This window comes from Pan troglodytes, chromosome 2 (genome assembly GCF_028858775.2).
Source record: "Pan troglodytes isolate AG18354 chromosome 2, NHGRI_mPanTro3-v2.0_pri, whole genome shotgun sequence".
NCBI classification, from domain to species: Eukaryota; Metazoa; Chordata; class Mammalia; order Primates; family Hominidae; genus Pan; species Pan troglodytes.
Window position 1 is genome coordinate 180,354,211 of NC_086015.1, and position 13,832 is coordinate 180,368,042.

Consider the following 13,832-nt stretch of genomic DNA (forward strand, 5'->3'; position numbering starts at 1 on the left):
GGCAGAGGAATCACTTGAACCCGGGAGGCGAAGGTTGTGGTGAGCCAAGACTGCACCATTGCACTCCAGCCTGGGCAACAAGAGTGAAACTCCATCTCAAAAAAAAAAAGTAAACCATTTTTTAATCTGAAAGCTAACACTCTAAAACTTCTAAATAGAAATACAGGATAAAATTTCTTAGAACAAAAAAAAAACAGAAACCATTAAAAAAAAAACCCTAGAATTCATGAAAATGTGAAACTTCTACTCTACCAAAAAAAAAAAAAAAAAAAAAAGGCACGAAAGGAATGAAAAATCAAGACATATAGGCCAGGCATGGTGGCTCACGCCTGTAATCTAAGCACTTTGGGAGGCCAAGAAGGGCGGATCTGACGTCAGGAGTTTGAGACCAGCCTGGCCAACATGGCAAAACCCCCGTCTCTACTAAAAACACAAAAATTAGCCAGGTGTGGTGGCGGGCGCCTGTAATCCCAGCTACTCGGGAGGCTGAGGCAGGAGAATCCCTTGAACCCAGGAGGCAGAGGTTGCAGTGAGCCAAGATCACGCCATTGCAGCCTAGGGACAGAGTGAGACTCCATCTCAAAAAAAAAAAAAAATATATATATATATATATACACACACACACACACACATATATATACACACACACACATATATATATATATATATATATAAAATTCTGACAAAACACTTGTGTCTGGAATATAAAAAAGAATGCCACAACAATTACATGAGGACATATGACCCAAATTTTCAAAGGAGCAAAATATTTGAACAGTTCACAAAAAGATGTATGAATGTCCTCAGAAGTAAAAACTAAAACACAAGGAGATACTAGTTTCTATATACTACTATACACTAGAATATAGCTCAAAGCTGGAAGCAACACAAATATCCATCAACTGGGAATGGACAAAAAATTGTGCTACATCCGCACAACAAAATGACAATTCAAGGAGGGACAAGTCAAGCACAAAATACACAGTGTATGTATCACTTTCTACTCTTGCTAGATGATGAATTACCACAAACGTAGTAGCTTAAAACAACACAAATTTGTTAATTTGTAGTTCTGTAAGTTACAAGTCTGACACAGGTCTCACTGGGCTAAAATGAAGGTGTAAACAGGTGTAATCATTCCTCTCTGGGCCAGGCACAGTGTCTCACACCTGTAATCCCACTTTGGGAGGCAGAGGCAAGAGGACTGCTTGAGCCCATGAGGTCAAAGCTGGAGTGAGCTGTGACTGTGTCACTGTACTCCAGCCTGAGTAACAGAATGAGACTCTATCTCAAAAAACAAAAAGAAAAAAAATTTCCTCTCCGGAGGCTCCTAAAGCAGATTAGTTTCTTTTGACTTTTCTAGACTCTGGAGGCACCAGCATTCCCTTGGCTCAGGGCCTCGTCCTCCATCTTCCAAGCCAAGAAATGTGTGCATCTGACCATTCTTCAGCAGTCATTAGTCCTATCACCCTCTCACTACAGATTTTAAGGATCTGTATGATGAGATTAGACTTGCTGGCATGATTTAGTATATAATACTATAAAATTCTGAATTTAACATAAAGAAATAGCACATTTGTACTCAATTCAGAACACTCTGGGTTATACGTGACCTTGTTGGTTTAAATGAGGATTACCTTGGCATCACTCTCTGCATCAAGGCTCTTAATCACATGTGTAAAATGCCTTTGCCATGGAAGGTTAAATACCCACAGGTTCTGGGAATTAGAGTATGGATGTCTTAGAGGGATCTTTATTCTCCCTACCACAAAATGGAATGGAATTCCATTCATATGAAATTTCTCAAGAAGCAAAACTAACCTGCAGTGTTAGAAAGCAAATTAGCCGTTTCCTGGGATGGGCGTGCCAAAGGGGACTAACTGCAATTGGGAACAAGGGAATTTTTCCAGTTTTATACGTGATCTTCGTCTTAAATTGTGGTAGTTGCACAGGTATATACATTTGTATATTATTCAAATACACTTCAAATGAATGCATTTTATCATATGTAAAGTATAGCTCAATGAAGTTTGTTTGAAGATCATAAATACTATCCTCGTTAAGTGTTTTATTTTAGTTGTTTCCCCCCACCCCCAAGGCTAATAGGTTTGCTCATAGGTAGGTTGGAAAACTGTGAGGCTATCTCATGTATCTTAAGGTCCCACCACGGTAGTTTTCAATAAAACAATCTACATGAAGAACTGGATAGTTTTTATAACATTATTTCTAAAAAATAAAAAGTAAAAAAAAAAAAAAAAAAAAAACCCTGCTGCAAATTCCACTGTAAATATAGGATTTGTTTCTTTTCCTTTTTTTTTTTTTTAAGACAGTCTTGCTCAGTCGCCCAGGCTGGAGTGCAGTGGCACAATCTTGGCTCACTGCAACCTCTACCCTCCTGGGTTCAAGCCATTCTCCTGCCTCAGCCTCCCCAGTAGCTGGGATTACAGGTGCGAACCACTATGCCCAGCTAATTTTTGTATTTTTAGTAGACACGGAGTTTCACCATGTTGGCCAGGCTGGTCTCGAACTCCTGACCTCATGATCCGCCCGCCTCGGCCTCCCAATGTGCTGGGATTACCGGCGTGAACCACCACGTCCGGCCAATATAGGAATTTAAAACAAGACTACAACTGACAGAAGAGCCATTCATCCCTATGGTATACTCCTAAATTTCATATTATATATTAGACCCTGAAAATCCTGTTGCTATGGTGTTGCTCCCAGGAGACATTTCAGCAGCAGTAACCAGGAAGAGCTAAGAAGCTGACAGACCTGCATATAGATATGATTAGAAAATCATCTGTGGCGCTTTAGGGATTCTGTTTGAGCACCTCTAGATTAAAGAAAATTGGACACTACTAACAGCCCTAAGGCTATATAAACCCAAGAAATTAACCTAACCTCCCCAGCCCCTCAAGTAATATTAAAGAGATATCATTCTTCTATAAACAATATAAATCAAGAAGAGAAACATCCATCCTGCGGGCCACATTAAACTACTAAGGCCACTAAATGGACGTATTTTCCCACCTCCAAAACTAAGCTATAATAAATACAATATGGTCTCTAAAATTATTAGCATTCAAAGAGACTCAATGTAGAGATACCCTATTAAAAGTTTTAATTCTCCTAAAATGTAAAAAGAACAAGAAGAATTTTTTATTTTTAATTCCTGCAGTGGTAAAGACAGTTTTTACTTATGTGGAACTCAGCTGGATTTTCTCAATGGGTAAAAAAAAAAAAGAGAGAGAAATCAGTTTCTACCATAGGTTTAAAAAGCTGAGGCTGATTCTCCTGCTGCTGAGGAAAGTAAATAGCTCACTTCCAATACTGAAAGAAGTAGCTACTTGAAATTATATCAATTCTCTAATGCTAAAAAGATTACCTTAAAAATGGTAAGGAAATTACCACTTACACCACAACTGGAGTATACATTTTATAAAATAAGGGCCCTCTATTTTAAAATAAAGTACATTCAATGCTGTTGTGAGAACTGTATGATTTATTTAAAAGAAATACTATAGAAAAGTCAATATATATAATTCATACACATATAAATGACAAGCTTGATCAAAATAACTACTTGAAAAACCAAGACACAAAATTCTCATCACATTTTCAGCAGCATGAGTTTTTATATCCATTCTCTCTTCTTTCTTAAAATAAGCACCAAATTTATAGCACCCCTTTGAAGCACTAAAAATATGTCAGTGTGCAAAAATCAGGTAGGAAAAGAAAAAAGTCATCCAAGTAAATAATTATAATCAGCGTTAAGTGTTACAAAGTACCAGCTCCTACGAAAGTCCTAAGTAAGTAATGTCCCTACTGCCACCTGATGCACAGGGCTTAGTAAAGACTAATGATGGCCACTGTTTCCAAGTGAAGCGATGCTGGCCCCTGAGTTTCAAGACACTAGTTTTGCATCTTCATAAGGATGCTACGTTTTTGCAGTAAAATTTAGGATGTCTATTTGTTTAAAAATTTTTTAAGCTATATTAATAGGTCAAGGTCGTTAATACCACCACATTAATGCATTTAACCTCATAGTTTAATTTAACTTAATATAAAGTAGTGGTGAACAGCAAGGCTAGACAGCTAGATTTGCATGTAACCCTGAGCACATTACTTAATCCAATAAAGAGTGGGGAAAATGGAGCAAGAGGGAACAAAATAACAGTACTTTCTCAAGAAGCTCAAATAACAAGTAAATTGAAGAGCTGCTGGAAGCCTTGTTTAGCTGCTTTGCAAACCATGTAAGTAGAAGTATCTGGTAGGGCGCAGTGGCTCAGTCCTGTAATCCCAGCACTTTGGGAGGACGTCATGGTAGTGCATCATGACGTCAGGAGATCTAGGCCATCCTGGCTACCACGATGAAACCCCATCTCTACTAAAAATACAAAAAATTAGCTGGGCGTGGTGACAGGCGCCTGTAGTACCAGCTATTCAGGAGGCCAAGGCAGGAGAATGGCGCGAACCCGGGAGACTGAGCTTGCAGTGAGCCAAGATTGCGCCACTGCACTCCAGTCTGGGCGACAGAGCGAGACTCCGTCTCAAAAAAAAAAAAAAAAGTATCCAATTGGCAGCGAGAAAGAAGAATCAAATAATGTCCAGAACAATCTTCACTGAGTCCATAGTTCCCATTCTGCTTCCAATTCCAGGATATATTACTTGCGCTGGGTTTGATGGGATACTTCCCAATGAATTCTTTTTCTTCAAGCTCTCGATTATTTTTTATTATTTGAAACTCAGTCCTAAATCATAAAACATGTTTATAAAGAGCTAAAACATTCTAGCCCAGGCGTGGTGGTTCACACCTGTAATCCACGCACTTTGGGAGACTGAGGAGGGTGGATCACCTGAGGTCAGGAGTTCGAGACCAGCCTGGCCAACATGGTGACACCACATCGCTACTAAAAATACAAAAGTTAGCCAAGCATGGTAGTGCATACCTGAGGTCCCAGCTCCTTGGGAGGCTGAGATGCGAGGACTGCTTGAGCCCAGAGGACGGAGGTTGTAGTGAGCCGAGAACACGCCACTGCACTCGAGCCTGGGTGACAGAGTGAAACTCTGTCTCAAAAAAAAAAAAATAATAAAGATCTAAAACATTCTCTAGAAATGTAAAAAAATTTATATCAAGTACTAAAACAAAGCCAGTTAATCTTAGATACACAAATGTACACAAACACACCTAGGTTTGTTGTGTTTCCGTTTTGGAAATTTGGTAAATGCTTAACAGCATAATTTTCCATTTGTTATAGTCTAATTTGTTTTCCTGTTTCTCTGACTGTTTTGCCTATTATCTTAGATAACCCCTGTGCCAGTCCTTGACTCCTTGCTTTCCCATGTGTTTCTTTTAGCTAGTCTACATGCTACCCCTTAAGTTCTCTTTTCCCCAAAATCCTGACTGAAAAAAAGACTTCTACAAGCAGTCAGCAAACAGGTTATTTCCCACACATATCTCACATTTTTATTTACATTATGAGCCAGTTAGGTTAATTACACTTTTCAGTGACTCAAATGCAAGTAAAAGATTCTGAACTCAGCACTAATAATGTCAAACCCTACATAAAAGGCACTAATTGGCCAGGCGCGGTGGCTCACGCCTGTAATCCTAGCACTTTGGGAGGCTGAAGCGGGTGGATCACCTGAGGTCAGGAGTTTGAGACCAGCCTGGCCAACTTGGTGAAACCCCATCTCTGCAAAAAAATATAAAAATTAGCCAGGCATGATGGTGGATGCCTATAATCCCAGCTACTCGGGAGGCAGATGCAGGAGGATCACTTGAACCTGGGAGGTAGAGGTTGCAGTGAGCCAAGATCATGCCACTGAACTCCAGCTTGGGTGACAGAGTGAGACTCCAACTCAAAAAAAAAAAAAATCTAAGACCCATCACCCAGTTAAGAATCATATATCAACAATAAGCACATGAAAATATTCTCAACATCATTTGTCACCAAGGAAATTCAAATTATAACCACAATGAGACACCACACACTCCCACTCAAATAGCTGAAACTAAAAAAGAACTAAAAATATTAAGTGTTGACAAAAACACAGAGCAATTAGAACTTACAAACACTGCTAGTGAAAGAGCAGACTGGTACAATCACTTTGAGGAATGGTTATAGCAGTTTCTAAAGTTAAACATATATCTACATCCTATTATCAATTTCATTTCTAATAAACCAAAAAGACGTTAAGTGCTTTAGAATGTTCACAGCAGTTTTATTCAGATAAGCGCAATGTTGAAAACTCCACATATCTGTCCAAAGAGTAAAACAGATAGTAGTATTACATTTATGAGTGTGTATCAATGAAAAAGAAACTACTGCTTGATACAATAAATGATGAAGCACAGATTTACATGACCAGTCTCTAGTGAACACAGGTCAATACAGTGGTTACCTTTGGTGGGCAAGATACTGACTGGAAGAACGGACAAGGGAGCCTGCCTGCTGGAAGGCATGAAATGTTCCATGTCTCAATTTTGTTGGTAGTTACAAGGGTGGATAATATGTTTTAATTTTAAAAAATCATAGGCACAACTAATTTATGGTAACAGAAATTAGAAAACTGATTGTCTAAGATGGAGAGAAGGAAAAACAAAATGGGGCCTGAGGAAATTTTCTGAGTGATGGAAATGTTCTAAATCTTGACTGGGGTGGGTTACATGGTCAGTTTTACATGAGCTGTTAAAACTCATCAAAACAGTACACTTAACATCTGTTCATTTTATTGAAAGTAAATCATACCTCAACTAAAAGAAAGTTTACTGAGTTATACATCTACAAGTGTATACTTTGCCTTATGTAAATTACAGCACAATAAAAAATGGAAGTGCCCAAAATAAAAGTCCGCTAAGAAGAAATGACTTAAATATACAAAAAGATGCTCGATCTTATTCAAAATAAAAAAGAAATCAGAAAGACACTAAAGTAATATCTTCACTAGCAGATTATCAAAGAGCAAAACATTCGGTAACACTATGTTGGCAAGAACATGGGCAGAGACACATTGAGAGCAGGAATGTAAACCGGTACAGCCTCTGTGAAGTCAGTCTGGCAGTCACTACCCTAATTATTTACAAATGCACATATCCTTTGACCCAGCAATTCCAATTATTTATTTATCATACAGACATCCTTTTATGCATAGGGAATGATCTATGTACCAAGGTTATTCACTCAACATTGCCACAGCCACAGACTGAGGCAACCTGAATATCCATCAATGAAGGGACCGGTTAAACTATGGAGTACCAATACAGTAAAATGTCTTGCAGCCATTTAAAAGAAAAAAAAGAGGCCGGGCGTGGTGGCTCACGCTTGTAATCCCAGCACTTTGGGAGGCCAAGGCGGGCGGATCACTTGAGGTCAGGAGTTCGAGACCAGCCCTGCCAACATGAGGAAACCCCGTTTCTACTCAAAATACAAAAAAATTAGCCAGGCATGGTGGCGGGCACCTGTAATCCCAGCTACTCAGGAGGCTGAGGCAGAAGAATCACATGAAACCAGGAGGTGCAAGCTGCAGTGAGCCAAGATCATGCCATTACCATCCAGCCTGGGCAACAAGAGCAAAAACTCCGTCTGAAAAAAAAAAAAAAGAAAGCTCTTTGTGTAGATATAAGAAGATGTAAAATATATAAGGTAAAAACAGCAAAACACATCAAAGTGACTAGTACCCTAATATTTGTATTTAAAACAATACTGGGGAGAGGGTGTAAAGTATACACTTAATTACTTTTATATATATAAAATATCTGGAAGGATACAAAGAAAACTGATGACAGTGGTTAGCTCTAGGAAAGTAACTTGGTAGGGGTAGGGGTAGGGGAGAGAATATTTATGAATTTTGAACAACGTAAATATATTACCTAGCCAACAAATCTTTTCTGAAGCAGTAATCAGCTTCAATTCATATGTATCACTTTCTATACACATAGGTATACACATAAATACGCAAAATGTATCCATAGTTCAGATTTATGTTATTACAATTAAACAGTAAAAACTCAGTACTTCTGCCCAAGCACAAAAAAGAATATATACCTTTACTCACCTCAAATATATTCCCAATATGTTCCTGAAAAGGAAATATTTTTCTTCAACCAGAGAATTATTAGCAACAATCAACAATAGAGAAAGGCCAGCAGATTATACGCCCTTCTTAACACCAACCATGCACACGCATACGCTCAGCAACATACCGTAAAACAACTAACATAACATTTCAAAATTCTTGTTCCAGAGCTGAGTAAAATTCATTATTGTGGCTTGGTTAGGACTCCCTGACTTGACATTAAAAACTGTTCATGTTTACAACTACCACAATGTTTGCTATCCGAGTATTCCCTCCTGCAAAGACCTTCAAATGGCCCCTAAATTGTTAAAACTTGGAATGGCTTAATTTACACATCACTCCCTATTTTCAATTTTTTTTTTTTTTTTGAAATGGAGTCTTGCCTGTCGCCCAGGCTGGAGTGCAATGGCGCAATGTTGGCTCACTACAACCTCCATCTCCCGGGTTGAAGCGATTCTCCTGCCTTAGCCTCCCGAGTAGCTGGGATTACAAGCGCCTGCCACCATACCTGGCTAATTTTTGTATTTTCAGTAGAGATGGGGTTTCCCCATCTTGGCCACGCTGGTCTCAAACTCCTAACCTCATGATCCACCCGCCTCGGCCTTCCAAAGTGCTGGGATTACAGGCGTGAGCCACTGCGCCCAGCCTACTTCTAAATTTTTGAAGAAACAAATTGAAAAAGATTATACAAATAAATGGAAAGATGTCTCATGTTCACGAACTGAAAGAATATTGTTAAAATGTCCATACTACCCAAAGTTATCTGCAGAGTCAATGAAATCTCTATCAAAATTTCAATGACATTTTTCACATCTTCTGGAGCTGGGCTGAATAGAGATTATGAACTACAAGACTATGGTATCCCTAAAAATTTCAAATACTCTACAGCATTGTAGGAAAAGTTGTATATTTACTTTAAAATATTTTTAAACATATGTTCGAGTTTGTTGAAGTTTTAATTTTTTTTTTTTACCGTGGCAAAGAAATGTATGATAGTACTACATTTTACTTAACCTTAATGCCTTCCTTCTTTCTCGTATCTAAAAATTTGTTATGGATTCTAGCTAACACAATAAGAAAAGGTAAAGAATGGGAAGGAAGAAATAAAACTATCTTTGTTCACAGATGACATGATTGTCTACACAGAAAATCTGAAAGAACTGACAAAAAAAACTCCAGGAACTAATAAGCAATTACAGTAAGCTTGCAGGATACAAGGTTAATATACAAAAGTCAATCGCTTCCCAATTTGAAGTGAAAAACACAAAACCATTTATATTACTTAGGCACAAATCTAACAATTGGATAAGATCTATATAAAGAAAGTCTGATGAAATAAATCAAAGAACTAAATAAATGGAGAAATACTCCATTTCCTTGGATAGAAGACTCAATACTGTCAAGATGTCATTTCTTCCCAACTTGATCTACAAATTCAACATAATCTCAATCAAAATCCCAGCAAATTTTGTGGATATCAACAAACTTAAGTCTTAAGTTTACATGAAGTTTTTTTGAAGGCGAGAACAAAGTGAAAGGATTTGCCCTACTTGACCTCAAGACTTCCTAAAAAGCTACAGTTATCAAGACAATATGGTATTAGTGAAAGAACAAATAGTTCAGTGGAACAAAATAGCCCAGAATACATCTGTACATAGAAAACTGATCTCTGACAAAGTAACAAAGACAATACAATGGAGCAAAGACAGTCTATTCAACAAAGAGTGCTGGAACAACTAAACATCCATATGCAAAAAACCAGTCTAGACTCAGCCCTCACACTCTTCACAAAAACTAAGTCAAAATAGATCACAGAGCCAGGTTCAGTGGCTCACACTTGTAATCCCACCACTTTGGGAGGCTGAGTAAGATGATCACTTGGGGCCAGGAGTTCAAGACCAGCCTAGGCAACATGGCAAAAGCGTTATCTCCACAAAAAAATTAGCTGGACATGGTGGTATGCCCCTGTAGACCCACCTACTCAGGAGGCTGAGGTGGGAGGATTGCTTGAGCCTGGGAGGCGGAGGTTGCAGGAAGCCAAGATAACCTCACTGCACTCCAGCCTGGGCAACAGAGCCACACCCTGTCCAAAAAAATGGATCATAGGCCAGGCACAGTGGGTCACACCTGTAATCCCAGCACTCTGGGAGGCCAAGGCAGGTGGATTGGCTGAGCTCAGGAGTTTGAGACCAGCTTGGGCAACATGGTGAAACTCCCATCTCTAAAAATAATAACAATAACAATGATAATGAGATAAATAAAATACAATAAAGGAAAAATATATTAAAAACTCACCAATAGGGAAACATACAACCCTATTTTAAAAATAGGCCAAGAATATTAAACAGAGACCTTATTCAAAGAACACATACGTATGTAAATATGCATGTGAAAAGATGTTCCACATCACATACTGATATGGTTTGGCTTTGTGTTCCCATTCAAATCTCATCTTCTAATCCCCAGGTGCTGAGGGAAGGGCCTCATGGGAGGTGAATGGATCGTGCAGCTTCCCCCATGCTGTTCTGATAATAGTGAGTTCTCTGATGGTTTTATATGGGGCTCTTCCTCCTTCTCTTCCTTCACACTCTCTTGCTTGCTGCCCTGTTAGAAGTGCCTGCTTCCCCTTCTGCCATGATTGTAAGTTTCCTGAGGCCTCCCCAGCCATGCAGAACTGTGAGTCAACTAAAACTCTTTTCTATATAAATTACCTGGTTTGGGGCTGTTCTCTATAGCAGTGAGAGAATGGACTTACTACATACACCATTTGGGGATTGCAAATTTAAACAATAATGAAATATCACTACACACCTATTAGAATGGTCAAAACCTGGAAGTGAAAACACCAAATGCTGGTGAAGATGTGGAGCAAGAGGACTCTCATTCATTGCTGGTGCAATCACAAAATGGTACCGCCACTTTGGGAGACAGTTTAACGCTTTCTTACTAAAACTAAACATACTCTTACCATATGATCCAGCAAACATTTCCTTGGTATCTACCCAACAAGTTTAAATCTTATGTCCACACAAAAACCGGTACGTGGATGTTTATAATAGCTTTATCCATAATTGCCAAAACTTGGAAGTAATGGAGACGCCCTTCAGTAGGTCAAAGTTGATAAACTTGGTACATGCAGACAATGGATTATTATTCTACACTAAAAAGAAATGAGCTATCAAACCATGAAAGGACATGAAGGAATCTTAAATACATATTACTACATGAAAGAAGTCAATCTAAAAAGGCTACATACTACACGATTCCAGTTATGTGACATTCTGGAAAAGGCAAAATTATGGAGGCAGCCAGAAGGTTGCCAGGAAGTGGGGGAAGGGATGAATAGGTGAAGCACAAAAAATGTTTAGGGCAGTGAAAATCCTCTCTATTATAAGGCAAGATGCAAATGTCATTATACATTTGGTCGAACATGCAGAACGTACAACACCAAGAGTGAACCCTAATGTAAACTATGGACTTTGGGTGATAATGATGTCAACTTAGGTTCATCAACTGTAACCAACGTACCACTCTGGTGCAGGATGTTGGTAACTGGGGACACAAGGCAGAGGGTATGGAAAACCTCTGTGTCTTTCTCTCAATTTTATTGTGAACCTAAAACTGCTCTTTAAAAATTAAGTCTCTTAGGCTGGGCGCAGTGGTTCATGCCTGTAATCCCAGCACTCTGGGAGGCCAAGGCAGGCGGATCACCTAAGGTTGGGAGTTCAAGACCAGCCTGACTAACATGGAAAAATCCCATCTCTACTAAAAATACAAAAATTAGCCAGGCGTAGTGGTGTATGCCTGTAATCCCAGCTAGCTACTCGGGAGGCTGAGACTCTTGAACATGGGAGGTGGAGGTTGCAGTGAGTCGAGATCATGCCATCGCACTACAGCCTGGGCAACAAGAGCGAAACACTGTTTCAAAAAAAACAACAAAAAAAATAAGTATCTTAAAAAAGTGTTGTTATAGGACAAAAACTCCAATACAAGTTTTATAATTACTACTCTGGACTTTCAAATAATAAATGGGAAACAACCAAAAACTTTCAGCATCTTTTCAGTTAAGCTAAATTCTTCCATGTAATGAGATAAATATATAAACAATATAAATTAGGCCATGTTATATAACAGAAACTAGGATTCTGTCACAGGTAAATTAAAAATAACTTATGAATCCTTTTCTCATTAAAGTGTTCATTTAGGTACACAAAATTCTAAGAAATACATTACTACTTGAAGTTAAAAAGAATCAACATGGAAGAAAACACGGAAATAAACCTTTTTTTTTTTTTTTTTTTTGAGACGGAGTTTCACTCTTGTTGCCCAGATTGGAGTGCAGTGGTGCAATCTCGGCTCACTGCAACCTCCGCCTCCCGCATTCAAGCGATTCTCCTGCCTCAGCCTTCTGAGTAGCTGGGATTACAGGCACCCGACACCATACCCAGCTAATTTTTTTATTTTTAGCAGAGGCGGGGTTTCACCATATTAGCCAGGCTGGTCTTGAACTCCTGACCTGAGGTGATCCACCCACCTGGGCCTCCCAAAGTGCTGGGATTACAGGGGTGAGCTACTACGTCCGGCCATGAACCGTTTTCTAAAGGCTCCAAATACAATGTATTTCACAATCAGTTGTTACTGCTTCACTTGGTGTTCATGAAAGGATGTGAACATAATGAACATACTGAACTTTTCTCTCTCTACAAACTTGTATACATTTAATGCTATAATAAACATATACTTTACAAAATATTTAAGTATTAAAATAAAAATTCAATCATTTCTGAATTACATTTACTTATTAAGCCTAAAAGCTGCATTATTTGATTTACAATTATTTAAAGTATTCACTTCATTTAAATCTTTAGCCATTTTATGGTTTTCCATAATAGGAAAATACAGATTTGGAGAGGGGGAAACAAATGTTGACTTACCCTGTCTTTGCCTTATCAATCCAACTACCCTCTAGTCAGTCATCTTAGACTAAGTGATTAACTTTTTTTTTCTTATTATTTTAGGATTCTTGAATCCCTAAAGCTTGACCACATATTTACAAAAATGAAAACTCCACATATTTACAAAAATGAAAACTCAGTTGTTAAGGTGGTAATAGTAATTACATTTTATCATTTTCTTAATGTTGTTCATTAATCAATAGCGATAAAGTGGGAATTTATCACTTCGATATGTTCCAACATCAGTGAAGACCAAATTCCATGGATACCAATTTCTTTAGATTTTAAATCTAGAATTTATACCTTTTGTAATCATTAGCCTAAAGGAGAAATAAGTTATAATCACCTTGCAGCCACAAAAGTGGATAAATCTTTGAATTTTACAATTATCTCTCTTTTTAAAAGCACTATTTCATTATGTTAAGATTCACAGTTATAAAAACAATCAGATTGACATTTCAGTTACTATCACAAGGGTTCCAGGAAGACACTAAAGAGTCAAAGCTAAGAAAAGCATGATCATGGCAGATACACGGAATAAGAAACTATTCAAAATAATGCTACCATATTAGAACATTTTGCAAACTATGCACTACATGTATATTCAAGCAATGCTACTACAAAACCACTGTTATAACTGAAGCTTAATAGAGAAATGACAAAGACTTCCAGTAATGGAGTGGTACAACTTTTCCAAAGGTAATACACAAGACAAACTGCACACATACCCATATAACTGTTTCCAAACACTAATCCCTCACTCTTTCTTCACTGGTCAAAACAGTCAGCAGCTCTAAA

The 13,832-nt window shown here is 38.2% G+C and overlaps 1 protein-coding gene across 20 annotated transcripts in view; it reads right to left on the minus strand.

Annotated features, from left to right (window-relative positions):
• Nucleotides 1-13,832, minus strand: part of TBL1XR1 (TBL1X/Y related 1) — a 175,219-nt gene that overhangs the window by 133,542 nt on the left and 27,845 nt on the right. For 9 of the 20 annotated variants that reach the window (XM_063807344.1, XM_054681271.1, XM_063807353.1 and 6 more), the window contains exon 2: nt 4,950-5,067. The exons of 9 other annotated variants lie outside the window; for them this stretch is intronic. The gene's annotated coding sequence lies outside the window, so the exon portion shown is untranslated. Of the gene's footprint in view, nt 1-4,949; nt 5,072-13,832 lie in introns of all 20 variants that reach the window. 2 more of the 20 variants (XM_054681272.2, XM_063807345.1) reach the window with 1 other exon arrangement.